This window comes from Phycodurus eques, chromosome 17 (genome assembly GCF_024500275.1).
Source record: "Phycodurus eques isolate BA_2022a chromosome 17, UOR_Pequ_1.1, whole genome shotgun sequence".
Lineage (NCBI taxonomy): Eukaryota > Metazoa > Chordata > Actinopteri > Syngnathiformes > Syngnathidae > Phycodurus > Phycodurus eques.
Genome location: NC_084541.1, coordinates 6,502,049 through 6,528,736, shown reverse-complemented (window position 1 = coordinate 6,528,736; position 26,688 = coordinate 6,502,049). Strand labels below are relative to the sequence as shown.

Below are 26,688 nucleotides of genomic sequence, written 5' to 3'. Positions count from 1 at the left end.
ATTCTGTCTTTGAGCTCTTCAGGCAGTTCCTTTGACCTCATCATTCTCATTTGCTCTGACATGCACTGTGAGCTGTAAGGTCTAGACAGGTGTGTGGATTTCCTAATCAAGTCCAATCAGTAGAGTCTAACACAGCTGAATTCCAATGAAGGTGTAGAACCATCTCAAGTATGAGCAGAAGAAATAGACAGCACCCGAGTTAAATACATGAGTGTCACAGCAAAGGGTGTGAATACTTATGGCTGTGTGATATTTAAGTTTTTCTTCTTTAATAAATCAGCAAAAATTTCAACAATTACTTTTTTTTCTGTCCATATGGGGAGCCGTGTGTACATTAATGAGGAAAAAAATGAACTTAAATGATTTTAACAAATGGCTGCAATATAACAAAGAGTGAAAAATGTAAGGGGGTCTGAAAACTTTCCGTACCCACTGTATGACCTAGTGTATAAGATAGCTTGAATGTAAATGCTTGAATAAAAGTCCAATTTAAGACCCAACTCTCTGACATTCTCCAAGAAGTCAAAAAAGGAGAGACTGTGGTTTGAAACAATGGGCTCAACAGAGAGCAAAGAAGAATCATCCATCTTGTTTTGACAGAACTGCTGATAACATACTGTTCGGGGAAATTGAAGTTGTATGTTGTTGATGCCAATTGAAATGTAATAGAACTTATAATAATTGATGGGAAAAGGCTAAAAACAAACCTGGTTTAACCATAAGTTACTACAGTGACAGGAGCATTGTTTTTGTTGTGAACAGAGTATGATAAACATTAAATGAGCTTAACAAAGATACAGCGTGTTGGCTTTGAACATTGTAAAATGCGACCTACTGAAGCTATACCGATCTACACTACCAGTCAAAGGTTTTGAAACACTTTCTCATGTTATTGCATGAGACAGCGTTGACTGGCAGTGTATATGTTGGCCACGGTTGAATAAAATCTTCAGCAATGCTCCCACACAATGACCAAATACTTTAGTGACTCTAGCAAAGGCTGCCACACACTGAGCGGGACAGACGAACCCAACTGAACTCTCCCACAATGTGCGAGGTTCTGCAACTATTTTCATGAGTGGCCAATCAGTCAGCCACTGGTTTTGCCACGATTTAAAATGTTAATCGTCGGTCCACTGCGTCACATTGTCAATGTCACGCTAAAAATAAATTTCTGGGTTTTAAGAGAGAGAGAAACAAAACAGCCGTCGCAAGCTATACAAATATATTTTATAAAGTACTCATGTATTGTGTTTTACAACAATACTAAACCATATTTAAAATGTATAATACCTGTGGATAAAATAGCGACGCTTTTGGCCAAAATGTACGATAGCGGTACATACCTCCTTGGGTACATTCAAGTCAATGGGAGCGAACAAGCCTCTTTTGAAATATCCTCACTCTCGCTTTTATTCTCATCCACGTCCTCTCTCTTTAGCAGCTTGATTCTTCCTTACTTATTACTTCTATTACTATCTTTTTATGGTATAATAAAGGTAATAAAGTACAATATACTCTTTGTGCAGCATCTAAAGCCAATACAGGGTCGCTGTTCAGGGCGTCCATAGATCCAATCACTCAATGTGTGGGGGTGAGTCGCCAACTGTCATGTTCGGCCTGCCACACACTGTGCAATCGGGTTCGACCGCATTGCACAGTGTGTGGCAGGCCGAACATGTGCCAGGAGCAACATAACATAACAATTACTAAAAATGTATTCTGACCGATGGCTGATTAATTGAGCAGACCAGTCAATGTCTTTACATTAGACCATCTTAGTTTCACCATAGTCTTCATTCATGTATCACAAATATGATAATAAAGGGTATTCAACAGAGTGTTTCATCTGGAGGATAAGGCTGTATGTGTCATGGTCTGTGTTTTGGTTTCGGTTGTGTTTAGTTTTGTTCCATGGTTTCCTGTGTTCCATGTTTGTCGTGTGCTCATTTAGTTACTGTGTCCACCTGCTCTCGTAAACCTTCTACCTTGAGTCGACCAATCAGCTCTCTCCAGCAACTCGTGTCTTGTCCAGGTGTTCCTCGTTGTCCTGTCAATCTGTTTCTCTTTAGTTCTCTGGTTTCTTTCAGTTCTTGTCGGTTCATTGTCATTGTGGTATGTCATCGTCAGGTGTCATTGTCTCTATCTGTTGCACGTCTTAAACACCAGTCATAGTTTGTTTCCAGTTTTAGGTGTTCAAGTGTTTCTTTGTTACTTTTGTTTGGTTGTTATCTGTTGTGGGACTTTGTTTAGTTTTGCTTTGTCAATGTTCCTTGTTTGCCCTTTTTGGAGATTAAATATTCTTTTTTGAGACTCCTGGACTCATGCCTTGCCTCCCTGCTTCCTTGCACTTGGGTCCTCCGCGGGTTTTGCATTGCCTTCCTCGTCTTCGACAACCCCCTCGTGACAGAATGTGCGTTTTTAGTCGATTTGCAAGTGTGAGTGAAGATTATTTTGGCAACGTATGTATGTGAAACACACAAAAAAATATATTATTGTAACTAAATACTTTATGTGACATATTTCTATTAGCAATCACATAACCCCCAAATGGCGGCACGGTGGCCGACTGGTTAGAGCGTCAGCCTCACAGTTCTGAGGACCGGGTTTCAATCCCCGGCCCCGCCTGTGTGGAGTTTTGCATGTTCTTGTCTGTTTTCTCCGGGCACTCCGGTTTCCTTCCACACCCCAAAAACATGCATGAATTGGAGACTCTAAATTGCCCGTAGGCATGACTGTGAGTGTGAATGGTTGTTTGTTCCTATGTGCCCTGCGATTGGCTGGCAACCAGTTCAGGGTGTACCCCGCCTCCTGCCCGATGACAGCTGGGATTGGCTCCAGCACGCCCGCGACCCTCGTGAGGAGAAGCGGCTCAGAAAATGAATGAATGAATGATAACCCCCAAATGGGAATATGTGGGGATAGGCACTTAACAGCAGATAAAATATATCAGGCAGTAAGGGACATGCAAAGTTCACTGTCACCAAATTCTGTCTCATGACCAGCTGCCAAGTGTCACTTGTGGGGGGGATTATTCAAAAGGGACATCCATCTCTGATAACACTACATACCTTAATCGGAATTGTTTATGGAGAGCAGATTTGGTCAGTATGAGTTCTCTGTTGGCAGAAGGACACAAAAGGCCTCTTGGAACAAAAAATAGCAGCATGAAGAGGGCCTTTATTAAAAGAATGAACACAGATGCGTACTGTAAGATTATTTATACGGTATTACCTACAGGAAGCATATTACGGGTTGAATACAGTTTTTTAGATTGATCGAAAGCCAAACTGTTTTTGTATTCCTTTCTGTGCCAAAGGTTCAAACTGTTTTTTGCACGTTGTTTCTCCTGACAAAGTGTACATAATATTGATCACCGCAATCAATCTCAGACAGGTCTGATCATTTATTTCCCAGGTTAGACAAATTAAAGGAAAATCACTACAGTAGGATTTTACACTTCTAGTTTTCATGAATTATAAAGAAAAAGGACCTTTCTGTGAAGAAAAGTGCGGCATAATCCAATGCCTTGCGAAAGGAATGAAAACAATCATTGCAATCTTATATCTATTTGTTGGAAAATGAATATTATTTAAAGAGCAGCTGTAAAAAAGACTGATGAGCAGTAAGCAAATATTTGTAGCTGCTATAAACTGCTAGCTACCGTAAAGGTATGTGATTGACAGTTAACAGTTGAGTGGGGCGTAGTTTCAGCGCATTCAACTGACACACCCAAAGTGTTTGAGAGGAGAGGCAGTGGCTTGATGTTTTATTATTTTGATCCCTCATTTTATATAAAGTCCTTGCCGATTACTTTAATCATTAAAATTTGTCACGGGTGTTAACAACACTCTTCTCTGTCGTGTGTCAAATTGAGAAGACATTTATTTCCTTATTTCCACTTTACAGGGACATTAAACTGTTGAGCATAAAAGTCACAAAAAATAATAATAATAATGTTTTCACCGTGGTGCTTTTGTACAAATATAAAAAGCTAATATAATTATTGATGATCAGAAAATGTTATTCGCTGTAAATAACAGTGACAGGTTATGAGGAAAATGAACAAAAAGAGCATATGCCTATTAATTTTTGGACACAGTATACTAATGCCTCAATTACTATATACTATATGTCAATTCAAAGATTATGAAAATACCAGTGACTTATAAAGAACCATAAAGTATATAAAGGTTATTGCTCTTTAGTCATCATTAGTATCTGTAATAACTGATACTGTATGAAAAATAATCCAATAATGACAATTGTGTAATTACATAGTTTGTGACCTAGTGGGGGATTAGGTTCAGCTATAATAAGCTTGTCTGCATACACTGCAGAAGAACCCCTGGGTACACCAACCAAAACTATAATTACTGTTATTATGCTTAGAATGATCTTACTGCAGCCCCCATTGCTGGAATAATGTTAGATATCGCAGCACAAATGACACTGTGGGCTGTAATAACACAGATGATGGCATAGTCTTCACATTCGTATTCGCTAAAAGTGTTGCAGTGTAGCTTTCAATGAGTATGAGTACACACAGTAAGGTCCAAAATACTGTAATTGGTTAGCTACAGTAAGTTTTGGCTCTCACAAATAAAGATAATTTTTTATATGCAACTGTTTCAATATTGTATTTTGCTTACAGTATCTAGCACCTACTAGTCTTGTAATGAGATGGATTACAAATACTTCTTTACTGTACTAAGTACAATGTTCATGTAGATGTACATTACTTTGTTATTTATATTTCTGGCAACTATTACTTTTACTGTACAACATTTTCGACATAATATGTATACCTTTACAACACAGGTCTCAAACTGGTGGCCCGTGGGCCAGATCCGGCCCACCACATAAATTTATGTGGCCCGCGAAAGCAAATCAAAATTGCTCATTGTGTTCTGGTGTAATACAATTGTGATATTTGCAAGCATTTCTTTGTTACCAATCCCCCTTTGAAAAGAAATGTAATAGTTGAAAAACATGTTTTAATAGGCTTCTGATTTCAAAACTTGCTATTCATCAATGTGTTGTGTATACTGTATGTAATTACAATATAGGAGTTAATCTTTAATTTATATGGGTTCACAGTTGTAGGGGCCCTGCGAGGGAAGTCATAACTACGATGTGGCCTGTGACAAAAATGAGTTTGACACCGCTGCTTTTCAACAACAAAAATTAAGATATAAAAAAATTATTAAAATTTTAACCACACACTTTTGTCAATAGTTTTACTTTTAATGCTTATGAGAATTATTATAGGAAAATTACTTTTGATTCTGGAAGATTTTCATCTTTAATAATTTATAAGGTGACTTCTTACAAAATTATTTTCTGTTCAGATATACTTATGTACTTTTACTCAAGAATCGCTTTTAGGTACTTTGTACAAGACTGGCACCTACTAGTTGTTCTGTGGTTGTGTTATTAGTTAGTGGACGCCTGGTGTGATGTGATTGGACAAAGGAAACAGGAAGTGTATGCTTAAGAGTTATTGTGGGATGAGGATATTTTTCAAGATGCTTCCTGGCCAGAAGAAATTCTTGTCTGGCATGTGCAGGGCACATATTCAGCAGACAAACAACCACTCACTCAATCAATCAAACCTATTGGCAGTGAGTCTTCACTTGACCTGTTTGCAAGGAGCAAGTCAGAGAACCAGGAGAAATCCCACACAAGAATGGTGAGAACATGCAAACACCACATTTAAAGGCCCAAACAGAGATTCCAATTCAGAACCGCTAACAGTGAGGAGGGGCTGACTCAAGCACAGGCACAGGCACAGGAAGATGTGAGTATTAAAGCAGTCAAAACGTTAAACTATATCAAATGTTTATTCATTCATTCATCTTCCATTTCGCTTATCCTCAGTATGGTCGCGGGTGTGCTGGAGCCTATCCCAGCTATCTTCGGGCGAGAGGAGGGGTACGCCCTGAACTGGTCGGCAGCCAATCGCAGGGCACATATAAACAGACAACCATTCGCATTCACATTCATACCTACGGGTAATTTAGAATCTTCAGTCAACCTACCCTGCATGTTTTTGGGATGTGGGAGGAAACCGGAGTACCTGGAGAAAACCCACGCAGGCACGGGGAGAACATGCAAACTCCACACAGGCAGGGCCGGGATTTGAGCCCCGGTCCTTAGAACTGTGAGGCAGCTGTGCTATATATATTCACCGTGTATAATATATTCTGTATATGTACCACATATGTAATCCTTTTGAAAGATCAGTTTCCATGCCTAACGCTTTGAAATAAAGCTTTCTTCTTTACAAACATATTTACTAATTTAATCATTGTTTCAACAGCAATGGAACACAATTGAGTTGATTTGCCATGATACATAATACATAATAGTATAGTAAGTCTTTTATTATGTATCCTGTATTATATTGTCTTGTAGATGTATTTTATGGCTTTTTTACATCATGGCCAGGGGACTACAGATGAAAACTTGCCTTCTGGCTAATTCTGGCTTTTTTAACCATGTGTATTTCATGTGTTTTATGAAATTGCATTGCCCCCTTTCAAATAAACTGATTTAAAAAAAAAAAAAAAAGCGTTTCAAACTTCTAGAGTGCAGCATTAGCATGCCAAACTTGGATTAATGTTGAGCTCCCAAGTACTGATATAAAAACACAAATCATGACCACCCCCAAAAAAACAGTGACCTATGTTCTACATAAAACCAACGAATTCTGAAGGTGGATGTGGTAACACACAGGAAGTTAATACAACAATGTATTCTGGTGGGGGAGATAATTATAATTCATAATATAATACAATTACAATATATGAGTAGTTTTCGCTTTATGTCTGTAGTGTTTTACGTGTTCCGAGAATAGCGTGAAAGAATCCAAACCTTACTTTATATGAGTACACTGGAAAATACATAAACCTGTGCAGACAAAGGTGTTGGCATGGCAGCTTTAGCTCTCATCTCTACAGCACTGAGACTTGATTGGGTTGGATGGCGAAGCTGCGAGGACTCTCTGCTATGTACAATTTAAACCCTAAGATTACTAATCCTATCAGTGTTCAATGGTGGTGCTAAAGGTATGGCTCCCAAAGAAACAAGCGCATCTGATGTCAGGGCGGAGAGACGGTACAACCAAAAGGACTTGGAGGCATGTATGGCAATATGGAATAACAACATAGTTTTCTCACACAAGTGATGTAAATCCACTTACAGCAGTAAAAGCAGCTGTGATTAATGGGTAATGAATGAAAGAAAAGTAAAAGTGATAAATACCAACAAATGAAATACTTTCTGCTGATAAAAACTGACATATTAACATAGAAGGGAAGTTATTTCAGGTTTTGGGAGAGGTAGTGCTAATATTGAGTGCTGCCTTTATGACATGTTGAAGGCTTATAGTTACCATTGGCAAAATGTAAATGAAAACAAAATTTCACTCATAGTTTACATTGAGTAGGGGCTCTTGGTAGATTTCATATGCCCCATTGTTTGCCTAAAGCAATTCAAACAACTTTGGGTAGCCAGTCACTCCGCGAAGCAGATAATCAAGCACAGACAAACACATCCATCCTGCTATTTAATTCACTAGACTGTTAGATAAGTATTATGCTCTCTCTTCTAAGAAAGAACCTACGTCCTCAGAGTGATGATTTGAAAGAGAAAGGCTGGCATTAAAGCAGAAGTAGGATCTACAATTACTGTATTTCGTTTTCGGGCCTCTCCTCGTTTTCTAAATTCAGTCATTGTAAACTGTTAACCTGACTACCAGAATCCCTGTGGACAATGAACAATGTGGTGAGACTCTTGTTACCGAGCTGTATGATCCTAAAGAGGAACAGAAATAGGAGACAAGTTACAAGTCATGAACACTCTATTCATGAGTACAGACCCCACTCTGCCTTGTCAACAGCAAGTATATAGCGGGTAAATTGTTGCAGGAAGGATGGGCGGTGTGTCGGCTACATGCACGGCTCCACTGACAATCCAAACAAAATTGTAATCAAAGGAAGAGATCACATTCAGGTTCTAGTATCTTAATGTATACAAACATCAGCTACAGACGTTTACAAAATATTGATCTGTGCTTGCTGATCAGCTGAAGTGAGAAACTTGTACACACTCCAGTCATTTCTCATTGCCAAATCAACTTTCTCTATCACCTCTCCTACTACTTGATTGAGCTTGTGATTCACAAATTGCCTTTACATTGAAATATATACAGGACACAATGCATTTATTTTGTAGGAAAACAGTTATCAGTGGGATTTAGTGCCGTTGGTGTTTGGATGGAGACGAGAATCACCAGGAAGAAGGAATGTTCTGAACGGCCTTATCTGAGCCCACCAGGCTGCTGTGACGGGAAGTGGACTGTCAGGAGGGAAAGAGGAAGTAGGCTGGGATGTAACACGCAAACACACACAAAGGCTAGCATGCTTGAATAGACAAATCTGAGCAAAGCACACAACTGCACATAGCCGTTCTTGCCTTATCTGCAGTGAGTGAGTTATAGATCACATCTTCCTCCAGTCTGAGTGAATTTAGTTTTCCTCTATGTCCCAATGCTTGTTTTTCATTGCATTTTCAATTCTTATTCTCTATTCTTATTCTTTTTTTGTCTTCATCATCAAGTTTAGACAAAACAGATAGAATAGAGGGAAATAATGAAATTGCTGCTTTATGGGACCCAAGGTCCAGACAATATCAAACCTGAAAACTGTTGAAAGCATTGGTTAGTGTCGCATGCTGTTGTACAGGTATGTGCCATCGTTTTCACAATTAGGAAATAACATGTATTTCAATCAATAATAACAAAATATATAGGGTATATTAACAATATTCTCAACCTTCAGATTGCTATGTCTTACTAAAAAGGCAACATGGCACCTACTTTTTGAAAAAAAAAAAAAAAAAACTCATTTCGTCGAGACAACCTCAAAGCACTTATTTTTAATGGCTTCACTAAATCCTGTTCCATCCAAATCCATGTCATTTGGCTGCAAAGGATAGGGTATGCTTTGGGCTTTACAGCGCAGTGGCATAAAGTCGAAAAACACAACCACACATACATGCACCTAGCTGACACCCCAGCGTCTGTTGGCATTTGTGTCTATGTGCTGGCCTGTCACTTGCAGTGTGGAATAATGCATGGGCTTCTGAGTAGGGCCACTTTCTCACTCTCATTTTCCTGAGTGGGCTAATGGTAAGCGGGAACAACAACCAACTCAACTTAAAGTCACCATCAGAACAGGATCCATACTACTTTGGGGACAGGTCCAGCTAATGGAATCCAGTCGGTCTACTCAGTCCATTTCCAGTGGGATAAAGAATAGAAGAGGGGGAGGCTTTGGTGCCAATGGAGGGGATAAGGTTAAAGCAGACACTGAAAAAGGCAATCTGTGAACACATTGCAATATGTGCTGACAGGGCAGGAACGACAATGACGCCTGACAGCCGCCTATGATGAAAATAACAACCACCATGCATAATGCAAGACTATCCTTCCACTGAACTTGGTGCTCTAGTCCTTTACTGTCATTACTGTCCCTCCCTCGCCAATAGTGGCTTTACTGTTTGGTCATGTCCCTTCAGATTTGTCAGTCGTCAAACAGCAGTGTGCAACCCTTGAGAGAATTGTGTGAATAAACATATGAGGAGCAATGATGATAGTGATATCCTGTTCTGGTCTCAGAGGGTACTTGCACTTGATCTGCCCAGTGATCCCTAGGGGTAGGAGGAATTACCCTGTTAAATGGAAGAAACATTAAACAAACAACTAAGCGATGCAGATGTAGAGATTTTGAATCACAGCCAGAAGAGGGAATTTGGAAAGTTCCCCAAAAGGAATTTAAAATTGTCTCACAATTTTGTGACGTCACGGGGCTTTGTTTAAGCCCCGCCCACAAAATCAGGAGATGCTTAAGTTATATGTCAACAATTCAGCACTATGTTGTAATACGTTTTTGCATATGTTTTCAGCACCTATCGTCAAACACATTTTATGTATTTAGAAACAAAACATGGCTAACTGCTTAGTGCCACTTTAAAGATGGGGCAATTCATGCGGCATCAGCAGTAATATGGTCCGGCACAAACATTGTATGTTGCGATAAAAAAAAAAAAAAAGATGAGCCAGAGCCCAGTTTATACTTCATACCCCACCTATAGATACCAAATTCAGGTAGTGGCTGATTAGAATAAGAATATGGATGAAGTGGTTGGCGTTCAGTTGAGGAGATAGGAGACATCAGAACATTATGAAACCAGGCAGTCTGCAGCAGGGATTCTGCACCTTTACAAGGAGGAGGTGAGTTTGTTCTGGAACAAATTTAGGTTTGGGTCATTGCTGTTACCAGTAGGTTTTAATAGCAAACAGTTGCCAACTGCAGACTTGTTTTTGCTCATGCTAAAAGCAATGCTAACAATGTGCATCCTATTTATGTATTGCTCTGTGTCCAAAACTCAAAGGAGACACAAGCACGTAAGACATAGACATATGGTAGAAAGAAATCTTGGCGATTGGTAAATCAGTCATAACTTAGTTTCAATGTCCTAGACCGGTGATTCTCAAAGTGTGTTATGAGTACTACTGGTGGTACCTGGGCTCCCTCTAGTGGTACACGAAGAACCACTGAATTTAAATGCTCAAACTGCATAATGTTCCATTGGCTTAAAATGTTTTTTTTAATCCAGTACAGTATATTTGTTAAGTACAATTAAGAATATTTAATTTTTAGGTACAATACAGAATGCAGTAATACAAAGTAGGAGAACCACTGTCTTAGATAATTAATTTCTAGCCAGAGATATCGTCCGATGATTGTATGACCAGTTGGAAGCCACAAATACTGTAGTTTGCCACAAATACTGGAGTTTCTTTCCCCCGGACAGAGAACGAATAACAAGACCCACTTGGAACTGAAAGGGCCTTTCTTCGCACCAAGGTGACCTTGTGTATGCTGAAAATATGCTGTATAACTTGGTTCTGAATACATGGTAAACATGGATGATGAGGAATGCATACAATATGGATTCATTTCACCACAATCAGTCACTTAGTTTCGTGTTCTTTTTTAGCTAAAAAGGAAATCAGACTATTCTGGATATTATTGGTCACAAAGCTAGAACATCACATCTTCAGCCCATACGATATGAAACAAAGAAGGTGTGATATTTGTGTAACTTTGCCAAGCTTTTTTCCTGTCCTCGAGCTCAAAACAAAAGAAGAAAAATGGGTTAGAAGAGCAAAGAATAAACAGTTCTTTGTCTAGTGGCAAATAAGTTGCACTGGCATAAGTTCGACAAACACAATCTCTTTGGTGAAGTGTGTGTGCATCGGGTCGTGTGCTAATATGAGAGGATGTCACCATTCTGTTAGTGAGGCCTGCCGAGCGCTGAGGTAGGAAGCATGCACGGCTTTTTGTGTATGTGCTGTGATTCAAGGGGACACAGGGCGACTTGAGGGGCTGTGAGTGAATCGACTTAAAGCAACGCAGCAGGGATAAAAGTCCAAGGTGCTACAACTGGCCGGAAATGAGCTCTTATGTAAGCAACCTGTCCTTTGTGATAACCATCCCCCATCGCCATACAAACCCACAAACACACACAGCTACACACCAATCCACACGTTTGAGACATTAATAAGACGTAACTCAGATGTTTTTGCGCCGCAGCTACACAGAGGTGACGAGTCAGTCAGACCGAGGACAGTTTCCCAACTTTCACCACCAGCAAACCTGCTCTAATTGACTGATTGTTTGAGTGTGTATCTGTGTATGTGAAAACAAAACATCAACTAGTGTTTACTGTTAAACTCAGGTATGACTGCATAAGTGTGAACACACGCATGTGTGCCATGTCATTGTTGGCTACACTACAGCCTGTTTCGGGGGACTGGGAAGCTTCTGCTTTCACAATTGCCTGACCTACCAGTTCTGATCAGGTTTCATTTGAGCTGCACTACTCCCAGGACTGGAAGCTTTCATTTCTGTTTACATCCTAATAAATAGTAACTCATTCAATAACCACAAACAGATTACACAAAAAAAAGCATTTTCTTAGATGTGTGTTTGAAAGGAACAATGAATAACCGCAGGACCAAAGTCAAATACTTCCACAGCATGACAATTTGGATTGATGCCAATATGCCATGAAAGTCACACCATAACTTGTAATGTCTGATTACAATGTAATAACTGATGGAATGTGATTCCCAGCCTAGCTGGAAAGACTTGAGTATATCTTAGGATATTTCACATCTGTAAGAATCTTTAAATGAGTAAATCAATAAATGTATTGTTTTATTGATGTTTTTATGGTGGGGATTTTTTTACGGGGGGTAAAATGTTAATTATAGAAAACTCACATTCCAGGCACATGCAGTGATGTCCCTCGGTACATTCATTACCGTGTCACATCCGCCACGCATTAACAAAGTTAAGGGTGACGACATGGAAGTTTGAATAAATTTGATTGATGCTGAAACCGATTATTTCCATTGTAATTGAGTAATAACGATACAGTACATGGAAGTATATGAGAACCACTGAATGCGTTGCAGTCATGTCTTCTAAAATTTAGAACGGCTCTTGTTGATACCATCATTGGACGTTAATCATATTGTGCATGTTCTGTCTTTTAAATAGCTCGAAATCCATCCATCCATCCATTTTCTGTACTGCTTATCCTCACTACGGTCGCGGGTGTGGTAGTGCCAATCTCAGCTCAGTCTGGATGAGAGGCAGGGGACACCCTGAACTGGTCGCCAGCAAATCACAGGGCACAAAAAGACAAACAATAATTCGCACTCAAGAGCAATTTAGAGTCATCAATTAAGCTACCATGCATGTTTTTGGAAAGTAGGAGGAAACCGGAGACCCCGGAGAAAACCCACGCAGGCACGGGGAGAACATGCAAACTTCACAAAGGCGAGGGCTCCTTCCCTGTCAGAGAGGTGATGTTCCACGTCCCTAGAGCCAGGTTCTGTAGCCGGGGATCAGATCGCCAAGGTCCCTGCCTTTGGCCACCGACCAGCTCACACGGCACCCGAACCCTATGGCCCCTCCCACAAGGGGTGAGACCATAGGAAGGGGGACCAACGTTACCCTTTTAGGCTGCGCAGGGCGACATGGGTGTGTCCGGGCAAGGGAAAACGCAATACAATTATTTTACTCATCATAGGGGTCCTCGGAGCCATGCTTTGTCTGGTCCCTCACCTAGGACCTGTTTGCCATGGTTGACCCTGCTCTTTTTTTCTCTTCCGAGCTTTGTTTTGAATTTTGCCGACAAATAAACACAAGCTTTGAATCAGTTTTCAGCAAGCTTTTCTTAACTTTGCACAAGCTTCCACAAAAACAATTTTGAACAACAAATCTAGTGAGAATAAGCGGTACAGAAAATGGATGGATGGAATTTTATTTACCGAGACTTCCTGTTGGAGGAAAAATGTCCCTTTTGTGTCACCCACAAAATAGTTACGTGTCCCTGAACATTTTAACCAAGATGGACCTGCATATACCTACAGTCACAACAATATGACGACCTACCCAACTATATGACATTATACAAATTGAAAATCCAAAGCTGAAACATCCATCCATCCATTTTCTGAGCCGCTTCTCCTCACTAAGGTCGCGGGCGTGCTGGAGCCTATCCCAGCTATCATCGGGCAGGAGGCGGGGTACACCCTGAACTGGTTGCCAGCCAATCGTAGGGCAGATACAAACAAACAACCATTCCACTCACATGCACACCTACGGGCAATTTTAGAGTCTTCAATTAATGCATGATTTTGGGATGTGGGAGGAAACCGTAGTGCCCGGAGAAAACCCACGCAGGCACGGGGAGAACATGCAAACTCCACACAGGTGGGGCCGGGGATTGAACCCGGGTCCTCAGAACTGTGAGGCTGACGCTCTAAGCAGTCGGCCACCGTGCCGCCTAAAGCTGAAACATTCTTCCTTTAAAAAGGTAATAATGCTTATTTTTGATTGACACTGTTGGGAATATTAATTCATCAGTACTTTTATTGATTCCCTGTCAACGCCTGTTTATATTCTCATTCATCCACGTCATTTCACTCATAGCGGGCTTGCATGAACTGATGAAGCCTGCTCGCATGAGAGGCGAAACGTCTTCTAAGACAAACAGAACAGTCCCGCTGTGATCGATTCAATGTTCTGAGAATTCCCTGTCAGTGCCCCAATACACAGCCACTGTTGGTTCCAAGCCCGGGTTAAAAAAAAAAAAAAAAAAAAAAAAAAAAAAAAAAAAAAAGGGTGAGTTCTGTCAGGAAGGGCATCCAGCATAAAAACTGTGCCACACAAATCATGCGAGTGACTCACTCTGTAAACCCCTGAGAGGACAAGCCGAATGTCACAACAAGAAAGTTTACAGTGGTGTTGAACTGCACTGTATTATATTGAGACGTGTTTCTAATGCTTTGCTTGCCTAATTTAGCAACACGAGACAGTCAAAATGTTGAGTCTGTTTGTAAAGCACATTAAGTTACCTTGTGTTTGAAATGTGCTATCTAAATAAAGTTGCCTTGTTAATTTCGATGTGCCATTAAAAAAAATCTTCAAAGAAGAAAAATCAATATTAGCACCAGTGCCTCAAATGAATGAACAAATATTAAGTAGCATGAAAAGAAAATGCACATTTGAAGAGTGAGGATAAGTAAAACTTATATGCTCTTTTACTGTCCGTAGGTGTGAATGCTACTGTTTTTTTTTTTTTTTTTATGTGCCCTGTGATTGGCTGGTGACCAGTTCAGGGTGTACCCCGCCTCTCGCCCGAAGATAGCTGGCATAGGCTCCAGCACGCCCGTGACCCTAGTGAGCATAAGCGGTGTAGAAAATGGATGGATGTATCGATACATACGTACATACACAGGTATAAAAGTAACTATCAAATAATACTCGATGAAAACACCATAGTCAAAATACGATACGACGCATTACAGTTCTACACCACTGTAAACTAAAACCACAATAATAAACATTTTGTAAATGAATTACGCTGGCAGTATCAATAACAATTATCAATATTTGACACATTTTGGAGTTGTAAAGGTGAGGCAAGACAACCTCAGCAAAATCTTTACGAGCTGGATACACATGCGTAAATTAAAAACAACTACTACAATTTAAGAAAATACTGTAGGTAATATTGCCCTGATCCATGTACTCAAATGAAGTGATAAAATTGATCGCCCTACTAGACAATTGTGTATCATCTCATTACATAACGTATGTCCAACAACAGCATACATATACACACATATATGGATGCCCCTGTCTGGTCAAGTATTTAGGCTTCATCCGCCTCTCAGATTAAAAATACCCTGCTAATTTGTTACAATGTCACAATTCCTTATAATCCTGCTCTAATCCTCACCAACTCGATTAAACAGTCAAATCTTCAAGTCACAATCTGATGCACTCTTCATTTAACTTCCTCCTTGTCCTCCTTTTCGCTCTCTCACCATGACTCCCACCGCAATTCTTGACTCCATATAAAATCTTTGCTTTGTGTTGAATCCTTTCTTTCATTTGCAGAATCACTGCTGTATTTTTGCTATGCTCTTGCACTTCGTCTGTGCTTATTACATCTCGTTTTTTTCTGGCTCATAGAAGAACAGAACATTTTAACTGGACCCTCAATAAACCAGCCAACACTTTCTTGAGTACATTAAATCTGGAGTTGAACATTGGTCCAGATGTAGAACTTTAATGTTCTACCCAAATAAATGTTGTAGACTGAAGGAGATATGATAGTAATTTCCATTGTTCACATCAGTCTCTTACATTAACTCGTCTGCCGAATCAATTCAAAAGGTAACAGTAACCTAATCAACTTAAAAAGTGAACCCCACTTCAACCAGTCATGCACTACAACAGCCAAAATGAAGCAGTAAAAGCATAGTTCCAAGCTTCCTCATCAGTAGATTTGAATACCCCTTCTTTCTGAATTCCAACCCCTTTGACTTTGGAGGCTCCAGTTCAGTTGGCCAAGCCTAAAAATATATAATGTTTGCCACTACAGTTTGAGCATGTGGCTTGTGTATACTGATGCACTGGTAAATTCAGCACCACACAATTCTACAACCCCACATGCATATGTTACGTTAAGCACACGTTATTTTCCTTTATTTGTTTTCCTTTTTGGATACTATGTTTGTGTTCCTCCTCTATGTTTGATGAACAGGTATCATTGTCCAGATAAAACCAATCAATGCTAACATACTTTTAACCAGTAAATATAGAATGGATTTCAATTATGTTGTGCCTTCATACCTTAAGATACTCAAAAGCCTCTTTTTACTGAGCCACAGCTGTATCTAAGTTTACTCGCCTCAGTTTAGGTTGGTCGATTTTCCACTACAAAAAAAGGACTGCCCTAATAGCCAAGGAAACTGCTTTGATGCCACTCATTTGAAGTCACATTAAACATGTCAGAAGGAGACACTTGAACAAACAACAAGGGCAACACTTGCTCTAAACGTTTTATCTGTATGCTGAAACTGTAATTTAGCAATTGAAAAGTTGAAATCCCACAGTGTTGAATTGCTTGATAAAAGATCTGAAACCTCACCCGGTTTCAACAAAACACATACCAAACACTGCACGAAACAACTATTTTAAGCATTGAATAATGTAAAATGCAACACATCATGACTTTATATGTTGCAAGAAATCTTTGTGAATGTAATTTAAAAAATAATGGGAAAAAAATGTTTTAGTTATCCCCTTGTTACATCTCTGCTTTCTCTGTACTATTAACTCAGTTGCCCATGATTAGGAGGCGTATTTTATTTGTGAAAACACTGACAGCAGCTACAAAAAGACGAGACATGGGTGAAGTTCTGCCGGAGGTGGGAGTTGAAACTCCTTCTGACTGTGGATTCTACTAGACGTTCCCAGCAGACCCTCACAATATGTTTGTGCCTGCCAGGTCATGCCCCACCATCAGAGCCAACACACCACCAGTTGGTGATCAGTTGACAGCTCCGCACCTCTCTTCACCCGAGTGTCCAAAACATGCGGCTGCAAATCCGATGACACAAAGTCACGAGAAAAAGAAAGAAAAAAACTGTATTCTTCTGTGGTTTCACTCAGCACGAGCATTCATTAAACTGAATCTGAAATTGTTATTTTCCTTATGGGAAGTGACTCGTGAGACCGATTACGGATCAGGCAAGGCTTGGCTTTTATCCTCCAGGGGTATCTCTGTTAAAATGTGGGAATGGGTGAGCGTGTGTGCCTGTGCACCAAGGAGAGGAGGAAACAGAGGGATGTACGAATTTGCCATCATGATTAAAGTGTTCCCTTACAGAGAATTGGCGGAAATGTCATGGAAACAGTAAGGAGTCTACGTAGAGTAAGGGAAAATAAAGTGACTGTAGCGCAGGGCCTCAAACACAGACCAAAAACATGTTGCACTGAAATTAGGATTTTCATTTCATATGACAGCATGATGGAGATACTTAATAGGGCTTTTGTGTGCACGTGTGTATGTGTATAAGTGCATGAGAGTGTGCCCTAACCCCAAGCACTAGCCTACTACAACCACCTCATCCTTTCCCTATTTGATCTTTTTCTTCATCTGAGTCACATCTAACTGTATATTTCAGCAAATGGTCATGAGGATTTCCACATAGTACAGAAACAGAGTACTAAATGGTCAATTGCCTGGCTCATATAGTTCCAATTGTCATCTGGAAGTCATGCATAAATCTTCAAAAAACAATCCAGTGTGGACATAACAGCACAACAAGGGAGCACTAATTAGATTTAGCGTCTGAGGTTAATGGTGCCAGTGAATGGCAGGACAAAAAAAAAAAAAAAAAAAAATCAGTAAATGCAATGACCAGTCACTAATGTATGAATGTTAAAAAGATCAATGGTGATGCTGGACTGAGAGGTTAACAAAATAACCCCTCGTTTGCCATAGTCATTCAACTCAAAACTCAAGATTAAATCTAATTAATCTCTTTTTTTTTTCAACAAAACTGGGCTTGTGTATATATATATATATATATATATATATATATATATATATATATATATATATATATATATATATATACACATCCATTTTCTACACAGCTTACCTTCACTAGGGTCGGAGGCATGTACAAGCCTATCCTAGCTATCTTCGGGCGACAGGCGGGTACACCCTGAATTGTTCGCCAGCCAATCCCAGGGCACACAGAAAAAAACATTCGTACTCACAGTCATGCCTACGGGCAATTTAGAGTCTCCAATTAATGCATGTTTTTGGGATGTGGGAGGAAACTTGAGTACCTGGAGAAAACCCACGCAGGCACAGAGAGAACATCCAAACTCCACACAGGCGGGGCCAGGATTTGAACCCCGGTCCTCAGAACTGTGAGGCAGATGTGCTAACCAGTCGCCCACCATGCCACTCAAATGTATATTAAACTTAAATCTTATTTCCATAATAATTTGGAGTACAGTGCACATTTGGCCAAAACATTTACAGATTATGTTTTTTTTTCATTCAAAACCTTGTGTATACCAGTGAAGTGCGGTCAGGGGACACAGGGAAGGCAAAGCCTCACCTCTATAATGTAGAATACGAAATAAACAAATTATCAAATGACATTATTTTCATTTTTTGTTCTCAGATCTGTGCTTTATATTGATTTTCTGTCAAATAATGTGAATTATTTAATAGTCAAAACTGCTGAATTTTCATATTTTCTTTGCAAATACATGCCCGAGACGTGAAGTGCGACAACGAGCAGTCTCACCCCACCTCAGATTGCGCAATCCCTCACGAGTGCCCCTTAATATTTCATGCAATGGACTATTCCATCTTCTTACTGCGCACGTGCAGACCAGATTCAGGAAGCAACGGTAGCATTAAAAAAAAAAAATGGTTGTGAGGAAAATACCGTAAAGCAGTAGCTGGAGTCTGTGTATCATAAAATGTTGCTCCAAATGAATGCCAAAGTTGGAATATATTACAGCGCGTCAAACCTTAAAAACTGGACTACCAATTGAAACAGGATCTAATTAATTTAGGAAGACTTATATCTGCTTCAAACATCAGTTAAAAAAATTACAGTTTATTAGTTTAGAATGTCAGGCTGGTAATTAAATGGCAAATACGCTCTCTGTTTACTTTTTCTCAGTGTAACTAATGTCAGTGCCTTAACAGCATTGAACCATACTGCACATCGCTGGTGTCTATGTACATCGTTCACGTCTGTGAATGCAGAAACAGACAATTTTCTCTGGTAACAGGACTTCCAGACATGCTGAGAAAATCCTTAATTTTGAGCTTCAGGTGGCAAGTCTTATTCCAAATTCCTGAATCTGTAACAGTCAGCAAGCTGCTAAAGTTCAAACTTAAATGTAATCCTGATGGATCCTGTTTAGCATTCAGTTGAGAGACTTCCATCTCTTTAAACATGCACAAGGAAAGATTATAAGGGCTTTCTGTGCCTCTGTACTTCACAGAGGATGTATAGTAGTTCTGCACTTATACACAAGAGTGATGGAGATGAGCTAGTTCATTTTTTTTTTTTTCCCTGTCAAAGAGCATACAGTAGAAGTGACGTCAACAGCACAATGAATTCTATTTTGGTCATAATTTCCTGTGTTGTGCTCTTTCCTGCTGTGCCTTTCCAACAGTTTATGTCCCATTGTTATGACACAATACTATAACATATAGTTGAGGGAGTCACAGATTCAAAGAAACTGATTGTTAAGCAGGCCACAGAACCATGTGTTTCCCAACATACAGTAGCTAAATATAAGAAAACGTCAGCATTAAAGTTTTGAAGGGATTTACTGCATGTGAAAGCTGTCCCCATTTTCAATAGATTGCTGTGTAATCAGGGACCGCTGTCAGGGTTTTTGGGCCCCATGAAGAAAATCTCTCTTCGCGTCATTACCACAAATTGAAAACAACATTTTCTAGGGTCACTTGTCAGTCATGGGCCCTTAGAATCGTCATTGATACAAAAGCACCACTAAACCCACCCCTACTCCTGAATAGCTCCCTTGCGTGTAATAGTTCATATTTTTGTTAACATCGTTTACTCAAAAGGCGTGGTCACTTAGACTGAAAATGAGGAACGTGAAATCCAGTTATGTCCAGGAATAAAGCATATTAGCAGGATATTGCAACATATACACTAAAATCTGTGTGGGAGAGAGATAGAGAAAGAGTACATAAGGCAAAAGAAAGAATGAAGAAAAAGGGTGATGTGAGTTATTTTCAATAAATAGCTATTGTACTGTGTATGCGTTCTGGGCAGATCGGCACCTCTGAGCCATTATTGCAGATAATGACTGCGCTCTCTCTCCTCAGAGTGTAATTGTGTATGACTGAAAAATAGCTAAGAGGTTATAATTAAATGCACCACCCAGTGAGGACATGAGTCACAGCACCATTGACAAGGGAACCGGAGGTGTGGGGGTATGTGGGTAGGGAATGATATGAGGGGTTAATCAAAAATAATGAAAGGTAAACAGTCATTTTGAGTAACAAGCGAAGTAACACAACTATTTCTTCAATCTAACAATAGCTACATTTGCATCATCAATGTCTCTCACCAAACAGTAATTTGTAGCTGGTGATTCCAAGAAAGAGCAGTCCAACTGTGCAGTAGCATATAACCAAGACCACCCTTTTTTTTTTTTTTTCCCCCCCTTTCATTCATTCTGTGTGGTAATGGGTACGGTTAAGCTAATGCTTTTTTTGTACTGTGGATAATTGATATTCCGGCCACTTGGCAGCTGCCGAAAGTACCTAAAAAGTTAGTTTTTTCTAACTTCGCTACTTTTGAAATTAAGTAATCAGCAAAGTAACAAAGTTACTTTTAAGATCAAGTAATCAGTAAAGTAACTAAGTCACTTTTTCAAGGTAACTGTGGCAACACTGCATATACACATGAACAACAATATTTAAATCCCATCTAAGAATGGATAAGAGATTCACAGTGGGAGGTGAACAAAACATTAACAATAAAAACAATCAAAAGTTAGTGCATCAAAGTCCCTTTTGCGCTAACCCTCATGGCTGACCTGAGACATTGATGCTGATGAGATGCTGGAGTTGCAGCCCTCAGGAGAGATTGGATGGAGATGAGCACGAGGAGAAGCTGCCAAGAAAAAAGGAAAAGAGCAGCGCACGGAGGGACAGGAGGGGGAGGTAGGTAATCATACTAATAAAAGACAATAAAATTGTGTGTGTGCAGAAATATAAAAGAAGGGGAGGGGGTAATGACTAATATAAATTAAAATATACTTTTCACCGTAGCTGTAGTATCAAGGTATGGTTGACCCAAGTGCGAGGCAAGCTTTTAGGCAGGAAAAACCTAAACACGGGTTTATTTTCTCATAAAAAGAAACAAAGAAATCCTACTAATTATTAGGAAACAAATTTAGGTCAGCAAAAGCTGTGTTGACCGGTACAGTGCTTGCTCAAGTGGGGTCCATTTTGGGTTCATGTTTAATATGTGTTCATGTGTGAGGGGTTTGACGTGCTGCATACCAGTATCATCACTTTCGGGCGGAAAACTCCAATGTCCAAATTTGGTCAATTTCCTATTTTTTCACAGGTTGATAACATTGGTCAGTCCCCACGTGTCTGTCATTTTTACAAATTATTCACCAATCTAAAGTGTTAAAATTGGTTTGCTCTCTTTGACAATGCAAAGTTAATGGCTCAACAAACATCCAATTTCTGTTTTGCTGAGAAGTGATGGTTTTGGAGATGCAAGGATTCTCCAGTGATATGTAGTGCCTTGAGATGACTTTTGTTTTTCTTAATGACTGAGCTTGATAATCTCGTATGACAAACTCAATAAGACATCAGTATTGAAGGAAATCAGCTGCATGTTCTTAAAACAATAAAACCATAAAAATGAAATGAATGGACGTTTTCAAGATTTAGGTCTATGAAATATCCAGTTGTGCAATGGCTAATTACATAGCACGTTCTTTATCTCATTCAAGGCCAATGTGTTTGATGCAGAAATTCAGTGACAGAAAAAACAAGGCAGTCCCTCTAAATTATAAGTCTTTCTCTCAAGGGAAAATGGATGTCCTTGTGCAGCCAGGGCTTAAGAGATTCATTCCCAAATCTGAGAGCAGCGCCATATAAATAAATTACAATACCATGTTCGCACTTTATATTTAATGAGGACTTGTATATGGTGCCTCAACACTCAATTGTCATTCATTGTTTGCCAAGTGAAGGTAAATGTTCACATTCTGTATACATTTGCTTAGAGTATGTATTTGACATCGACGATAAGACTTATGACAAGGGATCCTTATGGGATAAAAATGGTGCCTCTCAGGCCAAGAGTGAGAGAATAGGAAAATGTATAGATTGTACACAAAGTTTTTTTTACAAATACAGTACGGCTATAATCTGTTTCTTAAGACGTAGTGATTTTAGGAAATGAAAATTGAGATATTTATTACTCCCTGGGGGACTGGTTAGAGCGTCTCCCTCACAGTTCTGAGGACCGGGGTTCAATCCCCGGCCCATCCTGTGTGGAGTTTACATGTTCTCCCCGTGCCTGTGCGGGTTCTCTCCGGGCACTCCGGTTTCCTCCCACATCCCAAAAACATGCATGGTAGATTAATTGAAGACTCTACATTGCCCGTAGGTGTGAATGTGAGTGCGAATGGTTGTTTGTTTATATGTGCCCTGCGGTTGGCTGGCAAACAGTTCAGGGTGTACCCCGCCTCCTGCCCGATGATAGCTGGGATAGGCTCCAGCGCTCCCGCGACCCTTGTGAGGATAAGCGGCTCAGATAATGGATGGATGGATGGATGGATATTACTCCCTGGATAAATTTGTAACCACATTAAATAGTCTTTACAGAAAGTTTGGTTCAGGACTTTACCACAGATACACCTGAATCCAACTTTTTTTGTATCTCTATTACTTATTTTTCCTTTTCTTTCATTAGGTGGCCAATATACCCCTGAACACAACTTAAATCCATGTCAAATCCACACTCATTCAAGACGATACACATTTCTATGCTTCCTGTTCCTGATGAAAGGTTTAAAAAAAAAAGAAAAACATAGTGTTTAATTTCTGTATCAGTGAAACATGTGAAAGGTGGTGAAAATGGAAGATGTTTCAATTTTAAAAATGTGTTATAAACTTTTTTAAAATGATTATTTTGTCCTTTAATCTAGTTTGGATGCAGCAGATGATTATCTAAAAGCCTTTTGGGTACATTTAATTGTATAAAACTGTTTCTTTTCTTGTTCTGCCTTGATGAGTTCACCAGTACAGCTCAAATGCCCCAAAGGCCTTTGCTTAATAGCCTGGTTATAATGACTCTTTCCACATTGTTGCCTGCTGTCAGCATCACCTCACACACAATGTCTAGGTTGTACTAAGCCACTTAATTACCCTTAAAAATACTGCTAATGTTGAATTGATGTCTGTGCTCCATGTATTAATAATGCTGCTTGAAAAAAAAGTTAATTTGTGTGTTCCTCCAAGTACTGTACAGTATATTCTCGTTCTGATGCACTCATTTACTCCGCGATAGTAACTGTAACTGTAAACAGTAACTGTCATATTAAATATCTTCATATCTTACCAAGGCAGCACAGTGAGGTAGTGGTCAGCAAGTCTGCTTCAAATCTCCTTTGAAACATCTCTGTGTGGAGTTTGTATGTTCTCAACGTGCCATTGTGAGTTTTCTCCAGGTACTCTGGTTTCTACCGACATTCCAAAAGCTTGCATACTAGGTTAATTGAATACTCAAACCTCTCCGTAGGTGTGAATGTGAATGGATGGATGGATGGATAATTTTGCCAGATAAAAAAATTATAGCAACATCATTGATATGTGTCTGTTTTACAAAGACTTCATTAATTTAAGCTTTGGTGATATAATAATAATAACAACAATTACCTACCATGCAAGAACATATCGTAAGCAATAAAATATGTGAAAAAATTGAATGACCACTTAGAAAACTTTGAAAGTAATGTCAAGTGTAATTGTAAAACAGTATGCTGTCATTGTCATTAGGCCATCATTCAATCCTCTCATGATGGCTTCATGAAGCAGGTCTTTTATAGAGCAAGTGACCATATTTGGTAACTTAAATTTCAGTAAAAAAGTAGAAGTAGTAGAACTCTGTTATTTATCCTGGCCAATGATCAAATAAAGGTAATGATGATAATAACAATAATGATTCATTCATTGTTTTCAAAAGAATTACATGCACGTAAGGTCAAGGTGCTCTCTGATCGTTGAAAGTCCAATCAGTTTTTCTGACGTTTGAGCACATTTAGAAAGCTTTTTTGTTGAAATTGGGAATCTGTCAAGAATCTGCTTTTAACAATATACTGTAGTCTAAAATAAATATTTGGCAGGTTTTTGGCTAATGCTACCTCATATGTGAGATGCCCCCATGATTACAACCTGACTAAAATAAATACAATATTTTAATTGTATTGTAAATACTATTGTTCAGTGTAAAAAAATGTGCAACAAGGAAAGTACTTTACTTGTATATGAGCATGCCACAGCAAAATAAGTACAATACTGCAACCATATTGTGAGGCAAGACAAGTCAAATTTATTTATATAGTGAATTTTATACACAATTAACTCAATGTGCTTTACATGACTAAAAACATTTAAAAACAAAGAGCAAATGATATTTGAAAACAAAGCACCTTGAGCTGTCACCTTATCGTGGTGGAGGGTTTGTGTGTTCCAATGATCCTAAGAGCTAAGTTGTCTGGGGCTTTATGCCCCTGGCATAAGGGTGTACGTGTGTACACCCTTATGCTTGAACATGGTGTTCGTTATGGACAATGCGTGGTGAGCACAGAAGTCCAATAACAGGACACCTCTCGGGCTCTGATCGGGGGGGCCGTTCTTCCCAATCACGCCCCTCCAGGTCTCATTACCCACGTGAGCATTGAAGTCCCCAGCAGAACGATGGAGTCCCCAGCGGGAGCGCTCTCCAGCACCCCCTCCAAGGACTCCAATAAGGGTGGGTACTCTGAACTGCTGTTTGGTGCATAGGCACAAACAACAGTCAGGACCCATCCCTCCACCCGAAGGCGGAGGGAGGCTACCCTCTCGTCCACCGTGTTGAACCCCAATGTACAGGCACTGAACCGGGGGACAATAAGTATACCCACACCTGCTCGGCGCCTCTCACAGTGGGCAACTCCAGAGTGGAAGAGAGTCCAACCCCTCTCGAGAGGACTGGTACTAGAGCCCAAGCTGTGTGTAGAGGTGAACCTGACTATATCTAGTCAGAACTTCTCAACCTCGCACACCAGCTCCTTCCCTCCCAGAGAGGTGACGTTCCACATCCCCAGAGCCAGCTTCTGTAGCCGGGGATCGGATCGCCAAGGTCACCGCCCAGCTCACATTGCACCCGACCCCTATGGCCCCTCCCACAGGTGGTGAGCCGATGGGAAGGGGGACCCAACTTACCCTTTCGGGCTGTGCCCGGCCAGGCCCCATGGTTGCAGGCCCGGCCACCGAGCGCTCACCTTCAAGCCCCACCTCCAGGCCTGGCTCCAGAAGGGGGCCCCAGTGACCGGGCGAGGGAAAACGAGATCCAATATTTTGAGCTGTACTTTGTCTGGTCCCTCACCTAGGACCTGTGTGCCATGGATGACTCTGCCAGGTGCATAAACCTCCAGACAACTTAGCTCCTAGGATCAGTGGGACACACAACCCCTCCAACACGATAAGGTGATGGCTCAAGGAGGGGGATCTCTATAGAGGGACTCTCTAACATGCACTTAGTATAAAAGTGGCAATTTAATTAAAAAAAACAAAAAAAAAAAAAAAAACCTTGCTTTAGTCATACAAGTGTCCAGAAAAGGCCCCTCTTACAGCTACTTCTGTTCGACCCAGTTTTGTATCCACTTTGTCCATATTTGGCTTAGACCACACCCTTTTTTCTTGGTTGCCTCCATGTAGAAGAACCACTTGTGAGAGTACGCCTTTTGGTATGTTGACATCACTGGCTCAGGAATTGAGAGGTAGTCAGAGATCTTCATTAGTGACATAGATATGCCCGAGAAATTCAAATGACCTGATTTCAGGCCTCTCGGCAGAAAAACATCTGGAACTCAGGAATGCATGGACGATTTTAATTCATATTTCATTTTTACTGAGGCACCATAGAGACAATGGAATACTAAAAAAAGGCAAAATCTTGCATTTTCTTCACAGTATTTAGAACAAAAATATTAATTCCACATATCATATTGTAAGTTATTTATATATTTAAATATTGCCTTTTTAATTTTGGTATATGCAAGGAAACCAATTACACAACTATTCCCCTTCTTGGTTTACAATCATCATAAAGAATCACAGATAGTTCCACCCCAATATATTGATTATAAAAATAACTGTAAATAAGATATGGTAATATTATTATAATATTAGGTACTCTGTGATACCCACCCCTAATTTATACCATGCCTGTCTTGTGAAATAACTCAGAGAAAGTCCTTCAGTTCAGTTATGATACACACTATTGCCCTCTGATGTAACAGGGCAGGAAAACGAAACCCCTATAAAAACAAATTGTTTTATGACGATATGACAATGATTAATGAGCTGGCCAAAAACTTCAACAAGGAAACCAGGATTACGTCAATGTGCCTGATGTCATAAGTACATCAGGCTCTCGCCCCATCC

General features: G+C 39.9%; 1 protein-coding gene across 3 annotated transcripts in view; it reads right to left on the bottom strand.

Annotated features, from left to right (window-relative positions):
* Window positions 1-26,688, bottom strand: part of esama (endothelial cell adhesion molecule a) — an 81,931-nt gene that overhangs the window by 40,652 nt on the left and 14,591 nt on the right. The window contains exon 2 of one of the 3 annotated variants that reach the window (XM_061702926.1): window positions 21,051-21,127. The exons of the other annotated variants lie outside the window; for them this stretch is intronic. The gene's annotated coding sequence lies outside the window, so the exon portion shown is untranslated. The remainder of the gene's footprint in view (window positions 1-21,050; window positions 21,128-26,688) is intronic. 3 annotated transcript variants of the gene reach the window in all.